Source organism: Hibiscus syriacus, unplaced genomic scaffold, assembly GCF_006381635.1.
Source record: "Hibiscus syriacus cultivar Baekdansim isolate YM2019G1 unplaced genomic scaffold, ASM638163v2 tig00110933_pilon, whole genome shotgun sequence".
NCBI classification, from domain to species: Eukaryota; Viridiplantae; Streptophyta; class Magnoliopsida; order Malvales; family Malvaceae; genus Hibiscus; species Hibiscus syriacus.
The window spans coordinates 892,835-905,775 of NW_024062919.1; positions in this window are offsets into that span (position 1 = coordinate 892,835).

Genomic DNA, 12,941 nt, shown 5'->3' on the forward strand with positions numbered 1-12,941 from the left:
GCTCGAGACTGGTTTGTATTTAAATTTATTTTTGTTTGTAAAATCGTTTAAATTTTATTTTGTAGATCGACTCTTCGTTTATATTATAATATTAAGTTAGTATTTGAAATATTATGTCATCAAGTTGGTGCTTGAAAATAACGACAATATTAGTAAGTATCATTAAAATATGATTTTATTATATCTCGTCAACAAGTTAACGTCAAACTTAAACGACTGTTAATTTTTTTAACGAAAAAAATAAATGTAAAATGTATGAATAGTTCAAAGGATATTTTAACTGTAATAATCAGAAGATTTAACAAAACATCATCTAATAATCATAAGACTTATATACTTTAGCTTAAATTTAACAATAAAAAATAGCATTATTGGTATTAATGCAACAATTATCAAATTGTGTAGACTACAAACAAAATTTTATAGATAAAGTTCATATGTGAGTAGTAAATGTGATTTTTATTTCTATTATTTGAGATTGGGATATTTTTGTTATAAACGACAATGCTATGGTAGCATGTAGACTGCATGATTTGCTCAATTTTTTGCCACAAATTTGTGGGCTGAGCCACCGCGGACCGCTCAGTTTTAGTATTTTAATTTATTTTATAGGTTATATTTAAAATTTATAGATATTATTTTTAGTGAGTTTATAGTAGTTTTAGTGTTTAAAGAGATAATTTTTTTTTTAGAATTTTGAATTTAAATAATTATATTTGTAGAATATGTGTATTAAATGGCTAAGAAAGATTATGAAAATATATTATATTGTAATCATGTGTAGTTTGTTTATTTTTTTAAGAGATTTATATTCAGTTTATTTAACATTCGTAAATATATTCTTTTAGTGTATATGAATATGTTTGTTTTTATATTTTTTTGGATAAGTTTCTTTTTATATTGTTAGTAAATCCATTTAATTTGTTAATATATTCATTAACGTTCACGAATATGTTAATTCATATGGTTGAATGTCAAAGGTTCTTTTTTTTTTTCTTTATTTATAAATCAAAGAAAATAAATTACCCACTAAATCTTTAAACTTTTTAAAATTCACAGTTTAAACTCTAAAATTCACAATGTATTTAATGTCTATCTTCATCATTTTTAAAATAAAAATTAAATAAAAAATAATAAATGTGTTTAAAAACTAGCTAATATACAAATTTATATAAACATAAATGAATCTAACATCTTTCTATTTATATTTATTTGTTTATTAAAATAAACCTAAAATTTTATTTATATTAATTTATTTAATTTAATTAAAAAAACATAAATAAGTATTATATTAGCTATTCACGAAATTATGAATCCCATTGTTTGGTGTATTGGTCACGTCGTAGATCCTAAAATTAGGCATGGGAAGCCACAATTAGGATTGTAAAAAGTTTATCTGATATGTAAAATTGATTAAAATTGATTTGAGTTATAATTATGTATGACTTGGGTGATGGCAATTCGAAACTGATTTGAGTTCAAACTGATGTTGACCTAAATTTGAGTTGGAGCTGAAAATTGTGGATATGAATTCGACTTATACCAGATCTGAGAATGACTTAAATCCGAATTGAACTGATAAAATGATAATCGAATTCGACCTGTATCGGATTGATATGAACTCGAACCTAAGATTAACCTTGTAAATAATTGTATTATCCAACTTATTATCAACTTGACGTATTATAAACCTTACATATAATTGACTCAACCTATAAAATACTTGATTTGTTATTTAATTTATTTGATATTTATTTGACTTGTAAGTCACAATTGATGAAGTTCTAAAATTATGAATTTATTATATTATAGTGTTACAAAATACATCTTCATAATTTAAAGTGCATAATTAATTATGAAACTTAATTATATATATATATATATATATATATATATATATATAAATTTTATTCTATAAATATATTCAAAAGTTTTTAAATTAATAAATTGAGATGGATAAAATAAATACAACATATTTTTAAAATTTATAACAAATTATTAATTGAAATTATTAAATTATTAAATAGATTTTTATACCAATTATGATTATTATATAAAAGTTTAATTATAATCGTTAAATTAATTTTATTAAATTGAAAATTTAATTTAATTGTTGAATTTCTTATTTATAGCTTAGAAACGGGGGAATTTAAGATATTTTTTTCCTTTAGGCGTGCAATGGAGACAAAAATAAGAGAGATGAATGAGCGGCAACCAAAACTAATTTTTTTGGCGGGATTTCATTCTCCTTTGCATTTTCCATTTTAGACTTAATATAACAAAATTAATGTTTGTGGTAAACTATATAAATGGTCATTAAAGTTTGAGTAAAATTTTGTTTTCACTACTAAAGTTTAAAAAAAAATGAATTGGTTACTAATATTATAAATTTATAATAAATCAATCACTCGTTGTTAACAACCATTAACGTAAGTGACGAAATATTAATGTGTCATGTTAAACTGATTTGTTTATCACAGTTTCATTATGTTGTACGAAAAGCGACGAACTTTTTTACTCATTCTTGTCTTTTTACATTTGTCTTTTCTCTTTCTTTCTCTTTTTTTTCCGACGTTGGAAACTAACGGTCAAATAATATAAGTGCAACTTTAACAATGATATTGAATATGAATTTGTATTAGAAATGATACATTTTTTAATTATATTTCATATTTTTTAATTTAGTCCTAAATTAAATTTTTGAATGTTATTAACAATCATTTTTAATATTTTAAAAATACATACCGATAAATTTAATTTTTTCATGATTATAATTTTTATTATTTTCACTATTTTTTTAAAAAATAATTTTATTTTTATGTAATATATTTATGTATGTATGAATGCATGCATGTATGATATATATGTATGTATAATTTATTAATACATGCATGCAGGTATGTATGTTTGATCTAATGTATGTACGTACATTGATGTATACTTTATTAATGCATGTATCATGTATGTATGACATGTATGCATTTTCGATCTAATATACCTATGTTTGATCTAATGTATGCACTATGACGTCTCTCTATGCACTATGTAGTATGTATGTATCTATGTATGTTTGTATAATTTATTAACGTATGTATATATATGTATAATTTATTAATGCATGTATGCATATATTTATGTATGTATAATCTATTTATGCATGTATCATGCATGTACGTATGTATAATTTATTAATGCATGTCACATAACCCATGTATGTATGATCAGTATGTATTAATGTGTGATATGTATATATGGCGAATGCATATATCAGTGTATATATATGTATGTAATATATTAATGTATGTATGTATAAGTAATTTTTTAATGCATGTATCATGTATTTATTACTTATTAGTCCTTAAATTATATTTTTTTTCAAAATCGACACAAAATTATTTATAGTTTTTGTATTTACTCCCAAACCCTATAAATCACATCATAAACTTTATTTCAAACCCTAAAATTATATCATAATTTACAAACCATATAAACTTTATCATAATCTTCGAACTCTATAAACTTTTGTTCACAAAATTTTCAAATGAATGCAATTTAGTCCATTTCAATATTAATTTTAGCTTTACATTTTATAATTGTTTCAATTTGAACCCTACTGTTTTTTTATTTATTTAAATTCTCTTTTTAATTTCATGTTTGTTCAATTTAATCCTTAAAACTATATTTTTATCCGATATTAGCCCATAAATATTTATATTTTTTGTATTTTACTCCAAACCCTAAAAATCACATCATAAACTTCATTTCAAACCCTATAAATTATAATAATATTTAAACCTATAAACTTTCCTTCACCAACTTTTAAAATTAATGCAATCAGTTCAATTTATATTAATTTCATCTTTACATTTTACAATTGTTTCAATTTAATCCCTACGTGTTGTTTAATTTATTTAAATTTCAGCTTGTAGTTTCATGTTTGTTCAATTAGTCTTAATTATATTTCTATTGAAATTAAACAATAATTATTTTTTTTTATGTAATTTACTCTAAATCTTATACAATTACAAATTACAATTCAACGTTCTTGAAATATGAAAAATAATTAACAAAAAAATGACATGACCTGAAGTCATCTGTATCTAGTAAGATTCTACTTGAATTTTTTTTGTCAATGATGTGATATGATAGAACAAGATCTTAATAAAGTAAATCCGAAATTGAATTAACTTGATATTATCTGTTTGAACCTGAACTGTTTTGACCTGAACTGATTTGATCTGCCAAAATTAATCCGACTTAAAATTAAATTGAATATGTTGTCAAATCAATTTGAAAATTACATAATTGATTTAACCTAGACCGGACTTGATTCGAATTGAATCTTTAAATTAACCTGACTCAATCTGCATTTGATTTGACTGATTTACAACCCTAGCCACAATAGCTCCCTATTCCATGATCAATCTTTTCGGCTATGCTAAAAAATAAAAAGAATTTCTGCACATGGGTTGGCTAAATGTCAGACCTTAGCTTCTTATAATTCATAAGATAATGAATTCGGGGGAATAATTCAATGTATATAATTAAAATTTATTTAATAATATTTAAACTATTTATATTTTTTTATTTATAAATTAAAGGGTTTTATACATTTTAAATAATATTAAATTTAATATATATTTTTAAATTCATATATATACATTCAAAATCGTTCACGAAGTTATCTGTTAAATTAATTTTCTCCACATTCTCGTCTACATTAATATTATGTCTAATTTTGAACAGAGAGATAAAATATTATTAATAGTTGCTATGTTTTTTAAAAAAAAGATAAACATATATTTAAAGGAAAATTTTGATTTTATTTTTCTTCATACACTTTGAGTTTTTATATTAAGATTGTGTTGCCTTTGTCACATTTTAATTTTTATTTGATGAAAACCAATTTTTGTTAAAAATAAATAAATCTAAGAATATTATATTCAAAACCAAATTGCCCCTTAGCCAGGTCTATTTCTATTTTATTAATTTATGTAAATTGTTGTGACTAAAGATGAACACTTATCGTTGACATAGTAAATTTTATCTTTACAAAGTAATAGCATGATACATGTCATGTTATCATTTGAATACATAACATATATATCATCACTTATATGTGATATGTATCACATCATTACTTTAAACATAAGAGTTATAGCATCATCATTTTTAACACATAAAATTTATCTCGTCAATGATAATGTTGATCTTAGTCATCAACAATTTACATCAAATCTAAAATAAATATAAGGTTAAAGTGCTGCAAAAATAAAAGAGCAAATATGACTATTCAATAAAAAAATACCCCTAACATTTGATCAAATTATTACTTTGTTTCATATTCTCTTTTTAAGCATTTGACCATAACATTTTATTTTAAGGTAAAAGTGTCTTTAACATTTCACTTTCGGGTGAAAAAATCCCTAACGTCTAAACAGTCACTTTTAACCCTATTAATTTTTAGAGCATTTGATACATTCTTTTTTTTGGAGTGTTTTGACCCAACATTTATAAGGGCACAAATGTTTGATTAAATAGTCACTTTGAACCCTATTCTTTTTTAGTACATTTTCCAACGTTTCCTTTTAGGACAAAAGACTCTCATTTTGAAATTGATCGTTAGTCAATTAAGATTTCCATCCAACTAGAGTTATTTTTGTCCCAAAATGAAACACTAAAGCTAAATTGCTAGAAAATGCATATGAGCTAAATAATTATTCAATTAAACGTTATGTTTCTCTTTTTTTTCTTTGTATTATACCATAAGAAACAATAAAATAGCCTATATTCACTACAACAAAACAGGTTTTTAATGGTGTTTTTTAGTCCTATACCGGCGTTTTTAAGCGCAGCTAAAAATACTATCGGCACTAGTAAGAGCATCGCAAGAAGAGCCGCTAAAACGAACGTTGCAAAAGTTAGCGGCGTTCGTGAACCTAAAACACTGTAAAAGATTTAGTTATATAGCGACATTTTGCCACAAACGCCACAATTCTTGTCTTAGTGGCTTTTTTTTACCACAAACGCCGCTAATGCTATTGTTTTTAGTGGGTTTTTTTACCACAAACGTCACTGATGCTATTGCTTTTAGTGGCCTTTTTTGCCACAAACGCCGTTAATGCTATTGTTTTTAGTGGCATTTGTAATACAAACGCCATTACATATTATGATTTATAGTGACTTTTTTACCACAACGCCACTATTTGCAAAAGGTTGACATAGGCAAGTTTGATTGGGTTGCTCTTCGTTTGAACCGTAAATTGTTCATCATCTCTATTTTCAATATGTTTTGTTCCTACTTTGTATTACTCTAATTTAACTTGTAACAATATTTAATAACAACCTAAAAATAAAATTACGCTTCCAATTAAACAAAAATACATAAAAAATATGAATAATTCAAAGTTTACAAACATCCAACAAAAATATAACGTAGTTTAATATTGTTCACTGTAATAAACAAAACAATAACCTAAGAAATCACCTAGTATGAAGATTTTTTTGCTTGATTCTACTGCTTCATAGCTTTAAGTTGATTTTGAAGTTCTTCATATCCTCTTTGCTTCTCTCGCTTTTCTCGCTTATTGCCACTTGAGGCTGAGTAGTCATGCCACCAACAAAATTTGTCATCCGAGGCTGAATGTTGGTGCAACCCTACATAAGGCTGAGTGTTGATGCAACCCTACATACAAAGTTGAGATAAAACAAGTCGTTCCTAAAAATAAACACAATTACATTAAAATAAGTTGGAATGTAATTTTGTATACTTGAACATCAACTCTCAGTCTCTTACCCTCATCTTGGCATTGTACAAATGAACATAGATACACTCGATGAAGAGGTTTGTAATCTCATTATAATCAGTAACAGGCCTGAAAACAATAAGGTTCAAAGCTAGTGTAATCTCATTAGAATAAATAAAGGGCCTGAAAGCAACAACAAAATACAAAACTAGAGAATAAAAATCTAGAAGTGAAGTTCTTTTAAATTTTAATTGCCGTAATGTAAACTGATAAAAAACTCCACTAGCACTCAAATGAAAAAAGACCAACTGACCAATAGAGATGAAACAAGCTTTTGTATGATTAATTAAATCAACGTAATGTAAATTTTACTTGGCACTGTATTCGATGTAAGCAGGTGCATCAATTTGCTCTCTCAGCTCCTCCCTTGTAGACGCGCAAAGAAGAAAAATGAAGGGTTTAAATTATTTGCTTGTAAATAATAAAAAATCCATGCAGTAGGAAAACAAGTTAAAACAGAATGACATTTCAGGAAAAGGATGGACTAATGCTAAAATCAGTTACCTGTGCTGTAGAAATGGCCATAGCTCCAGGATGATCATTAAGGTACTGTTTATCGTCCCGAAGATCTAGATCATTAGGAAAAGAAAGCAATCGTGGATTACTCGCAACAACTCCAGATAAGTCGTTTACGGATCACTAAAATTCGCAGCATAAAGACCAAAACTATTCAGAATTGTTGTCTAAATACATAATCAATTTTATGTCGGATACAGATTTGTCGTCAAAGTTCTTTGGAAAAGATGAAACCTGGACATAGTTGTCAACATTCAGAAAAATTAACGCGTTAATTTACAATGGTATATGAATGTTGTCTAAATACATGTAGATAAACACATTCGTCATGCTTTGCTCATAGACTCCTGTGGCCATATAATATAGTAAATCCTAAAACCTACCAGTTCTGTTTATCCCTAAAAGACATATCTTAAAAGGGATCTGAAAATAACCAGTTGTGGCAAACACTTACATAGTTTATTCTTTTTGAAAATTAAATTCATACCATAGCTAAGAGTATTTTTTTTGGGTAAAAATTCAACTTAGTAAGTGCAAAAACTACAGAAGAAATCAATGAAAATAATTTAGAGGACTTGTACACGTGCCGTTTTGCATGATAAACAACGTACTGTTTGAGAATCTGCCTTGAGGCCAACAACGTTTTATGATTGCAATTGCATTATTTTAAACTATAAACTGCTAATTGTACCAACAAATAAAATTAAAAAAAAACATTTAAATTGCTAAAGAAATTCCCAAATTAATACAAGAAAAATAACCGTTAAATAATTCTTTAGTGAAGTAAAGGGAGTGAAAGAATAGTTGAAAGGGGAAGAGGGTTACCTAATGATGACAGTGAGAGAGAAACGATCAAGAAAATCTTTCAATGGCGTCGTTTGGAGCACAAGGTGATGGGCGAACTCAGAAGCTGAGTCGAGCAATTGAGTTGGATCGTCGAGCGAGAACTTTTCATCCATGGTCAGGTACCGATTTCGATTCTTTGGACAGTGGAGTGGCGGGCGATGACAAAGAAGGAAAGATTTTCAGAGAAAATTTGGGAGTCGCGTAGCGGAAACGTTGGCTAGTCGAGTCTAGGGCTGTAAACTATTCGCAATATAAGGAAACATTTGCGCTGAAATTGTCGAAAACAGTTGGCACATAATCCTATTTTCCACCGCAATGAAAAGCATGAGAAACCCGATCTTCAACGATGGATTTCTCTTTATCAATTCATCAAAATTTGCTAACGACTCGAACCAAAGCGATAGTTTTTTTCTTCCCTTAATATCAAGCTCATTTCTATATTAAACATTGAAGTATTTAGGGGGGGGGGGAAATGACATTTTTTCTTCCCTTAATATCAAGCTGATTTCAACATTAAACACTGAAGTATTTATGGAAAAAATGACATTACCGTGGGGAAAGTGTTGCCGGAAACGGCGACGCGCCCTGGGAAGTTCCGGCTGCGAGAAAGCGAAGAATAGATTATTGGATTATTGAGTTGAAAAGAGGCCACTCTAATTGGTTTCTTTTACTTTTTAAGAGTAAACTACACCAAATGTCAGTTTTATTTTAATTGGTCATCCCTTTTGAATAAAAAATACTTTTTAATCATTGTGGTGTTTGTATAACGACGTTGCTAAAGTACTATTCTATTGCGGCGTTTGTTAAAAAAAGTCACTATAAATGAATCCTATTACGATATTTGTATAAAAATGCAATAAAATACTACGTTATTGCAACATTTGCTGAAAAATACCACTATAAATGAACCCTATTACGACATTTGTATAAAAACGCTGCTAAAGTACAACTTTGTTGCAACATTTTTTTGAAAAAAAGGCCACTATAGAAGTACCTTATTATAACATTTATATAAAAACGCCGCTAAAGTACTATGCTAGTGCGGCGTTTTTTGGGGGGAAATGTCACTATATATGAACTCTATTACGGTGTTTGTATAAAAATACCACTAAAGTACGACTATGTTATGGTGTTTGTTGAAAAAACGCCACTAGTATAAAAACACCGTTAAAGTAGTACTCTATTGCGGCATTTATTGAAAAAATGCCACTATAAATTGACCCTTTTATGGCGTTTGTATAAAAACGCAATTAAATTTATCATTTTGTGACGTTTTGAATGTAAATGTCGCTATATGTTCAAAGTTAGGTGCGTTTACTCTCAAAACGCTACTAAAAACGCTATTTTAAAACAATTTTGCTGTAGTGATCATATCGATGGGTCTATGGTTTATGAACAGTGTCGGAGCCAGAAAATTTTATATGTCATATTTCTCGGGAACAACCAGACGAATGTTAACGTCATGTCTTGTTAGATTTTGGACATGATGGAGATCAAATCTTTGGAATCAAGACCCTCCCTTATCATCAAACTGAAGTTTTGGATCTCTCCGATGATGAAAACCAACGAAGAAATCGCATTTTTAACCGATGAATACGTGAATTCACTTGCGTCATGAAGATACTAATTTTTTACCCATATTATTATTATTATCATTATTATTATTATTATTATTATCATTATTATTATTATTATTATTATTATTATTATATATTAAATACATATATAAATTTTATAAAAAAATAAAAAAATAAATAATAATAATAATTAATTACAGGCCCAATTACAACTAGACCGGCCCAGTTACAAACAAACTAGAACCGGTCCAGATCAAACCAGAAACCCTAAACATTTGGGGGTTTCAGTTAGGGTTTCATAACCCTAATCCCAGCCGCCTCATCATCACAGCCGTTGGATCTCTCAGATCCAACGGTCCTCAGATATGCCAGAAGAAACCCTAGGGTATCATTACCCTAGGGCCACGCGGCGCTGCCCCAGTTTCCAATCACCGCTGCCGACACTTTTTCGCCACCTCCGCCGCTGCCACGTCCCAAATGAGACTCCAGAAGACCAGCTGCCCTCCACACGCCATGGCTAAGGGTGAGTCACCACTGGTAGTCCGGTGACTCACCAAAACCCCCTTCGGACCGGTCCGACGGCCACAACGTGGTGGCTATAAAGCCACCACCCGAACATGAAAGAAAAAAAAGAGGAGAGACAGAGAACACAGAGACGAGAGACCAAAACAGAGAGCAACATACTACCACAACTAGCAAAAACCAAACAGAAAAAAAAAAAAGAAAGAAGAAAGGAGCTTACCGAGGAAGCCATCGGACCCCTTCGAACACACCAAAACCTTCGGAAACCGAAGGTACTTCTTAGATTCGCTCCGATCAGGAGATATTTAGGTGAAAGAACACCGAACCGTCCTAAGGACGGTCCGATCTATCCGATGGTATAAAATAAAAATTTTCTGGCCACCTTATGCGGTGGCCGGCGGTGAGGTCACGGCGGCAGACGGCTGCCGCCCGGTGACCGGCTTCCCTCCGATGAGGGAAGCTAGAGAGGCGAGAGAGTTTTTAAACTCTCTCAGTTTAGAGAGAGAGAGTAAATTGAGAAATGAGAGAGCTGGCCCTTCGGGCCAGCCGTTTCGGGCTTAAATAGCCCTTCCCAAACGACGCCGTTTTGGGAGGGCTATTTGTGTAATTTTATAAATGTTAAACCCTTTCCGTAATCCCTCTGTTTTATATGTTTTACATTTTAGTCACTAAATCGATTTTATAATACTTTTAATTCAGATCTTTAATTTTAATTTCTTTTATTTTAGTCCTTTATATTAAAATAATATATTTAGGATAAACAGATTTAATCCTTAATTTTAATAAATAATATTTTAATCCTTAGTTTATATTTTAATTTATTTTATTATAATATCCTAATTTTAGATAATTTTATTTTAGTCATTAAATAAATAAAATAAAGAAATAGCATGTTTAATCCCTAATGTTTCGATTAATTATGAATTAGATTTTTAATTTTATTTTCACTGTAATTTAGTCATTTATTTTATATGTTTTTTTTATTTAATTTTTTAAAATATATTGTTTTAGTATTTTTATTTTATTTGTTTATATTTTTAAATATTTTTATGTATTCATAATATATATATAATAAAGTAATTAAATTTTTTATTTATTTTTAATATCGAAGAAAAGGACAGTCTTAATACAACTGGATGTCCTGTTCTGGTATTTTAAAATTAAACAATATTATTTAAATTAATATTTATAAATATCAACGAAAAGAGTTGTCTTAAGGCACCTAGAAGTTCTTTTCTGATATTTTTAAAAAAAATATTTTTTATATAATTTTGAAATAATAGGATTATAAAGTAAATATTTTTTTGAATTTTTAAAATTTTAATAATAGAGACAATTTATAATTAAAAAGTACCAATTTTGGGTGTTGTAGGGGTGCTAATCATTCCCTAAACGTAACCGACCACGAATCCTTTTTATTATTAAAAAGAATGAATTTTTGGTTATAAACGCAGATCAGTTCAATTTTTTAATTGATGTTTTCTTAAAACTCTTTTAAAAAATAATTTTTAGGTATTCGACCTACCTGACCCAAAAGGCCGATGGCGACTCCCCAAATTATTTTCAAAACCATTTATTCATATCGATTTTACCCCCAAAATAAATATTTCGTGCCCGGACGAAAACCGGTTACGACAGCTTGGCGACTCCGCTGGGGACCCGGTCAAACTTTTAAAAATCAATTATAAATTGCCTCTATTAATTAAAAATTAAAAATTCATATATTTAATTTTTAATTCTTTCTTGTCAAATTTTTTTTTTATTATTTTATAATATTTATATGTTTTATTTTATTTGCAAGTATTTATTTCATTATTTTTTTCTGTAAAAGGTTTGAACATTTCTCCTCACACACAACACTTGCATTGCATTACATAAAGCTCTATAATTGAGTTGTTCCTTTTAAGTGGGAGTGAAAGCGACGTCTTCGTGAGAATTTATTCTCCGTGTCAGACCTAGCAAGTAACTTTCGGGGTTCATATGCTCTATGTCTCCGTGAGAATTTATTCTCCGTGTCAGGCATAGAGAAATGTATCCCCTCGAATTGAACTCGATCCACTTAGTCTGTGATGGACTAGGATTGAGGTTAGCAGCCTAAGGGGCACTAACATGGACAATCGAGTACCTTTACTCCTAGATCTGAAACCCTGCATATAAAAAACCTTAGAAACTCTTCCGATCCGAAGTCATGCCGAAATTTTGTCTAAATAGGAGTACACACAGGAAAATGAATTCTAACTTTCTGCTTATTTATTTTCTTTACTGATTAAATTACATGTATATTTAAATTATTAAATTTAGAAAAAGTATGTTTAAATAAAAAATATTTATGTAAATTATTATTGAATTTTTTATTATGTAAACTAATTTATTTTCTTTTTTGTGTGTTCTTTATTTTTCTGTTTGCATAACATCATACAGGATAAAAGACATTGATCCTTGTGTTAATTGTCTCATTGGAAAGCCTTCATCTATGGATAAAAAGTGTTCAAATCAAGTAATTCTAAACTCAGAAGTAAGACAGTGGGCTGAGGACTTACAAAGACAAGAAGGAGACAGTCTGCAGGATGATTATGTATCTGACTTGGCCAGTTATGCTCCAGTTTCACTAAAAAGAAATGATATGCAAGATTTGCGAAGCATTTGGGAAAGTTGGGATTCAAACAAAAAATTG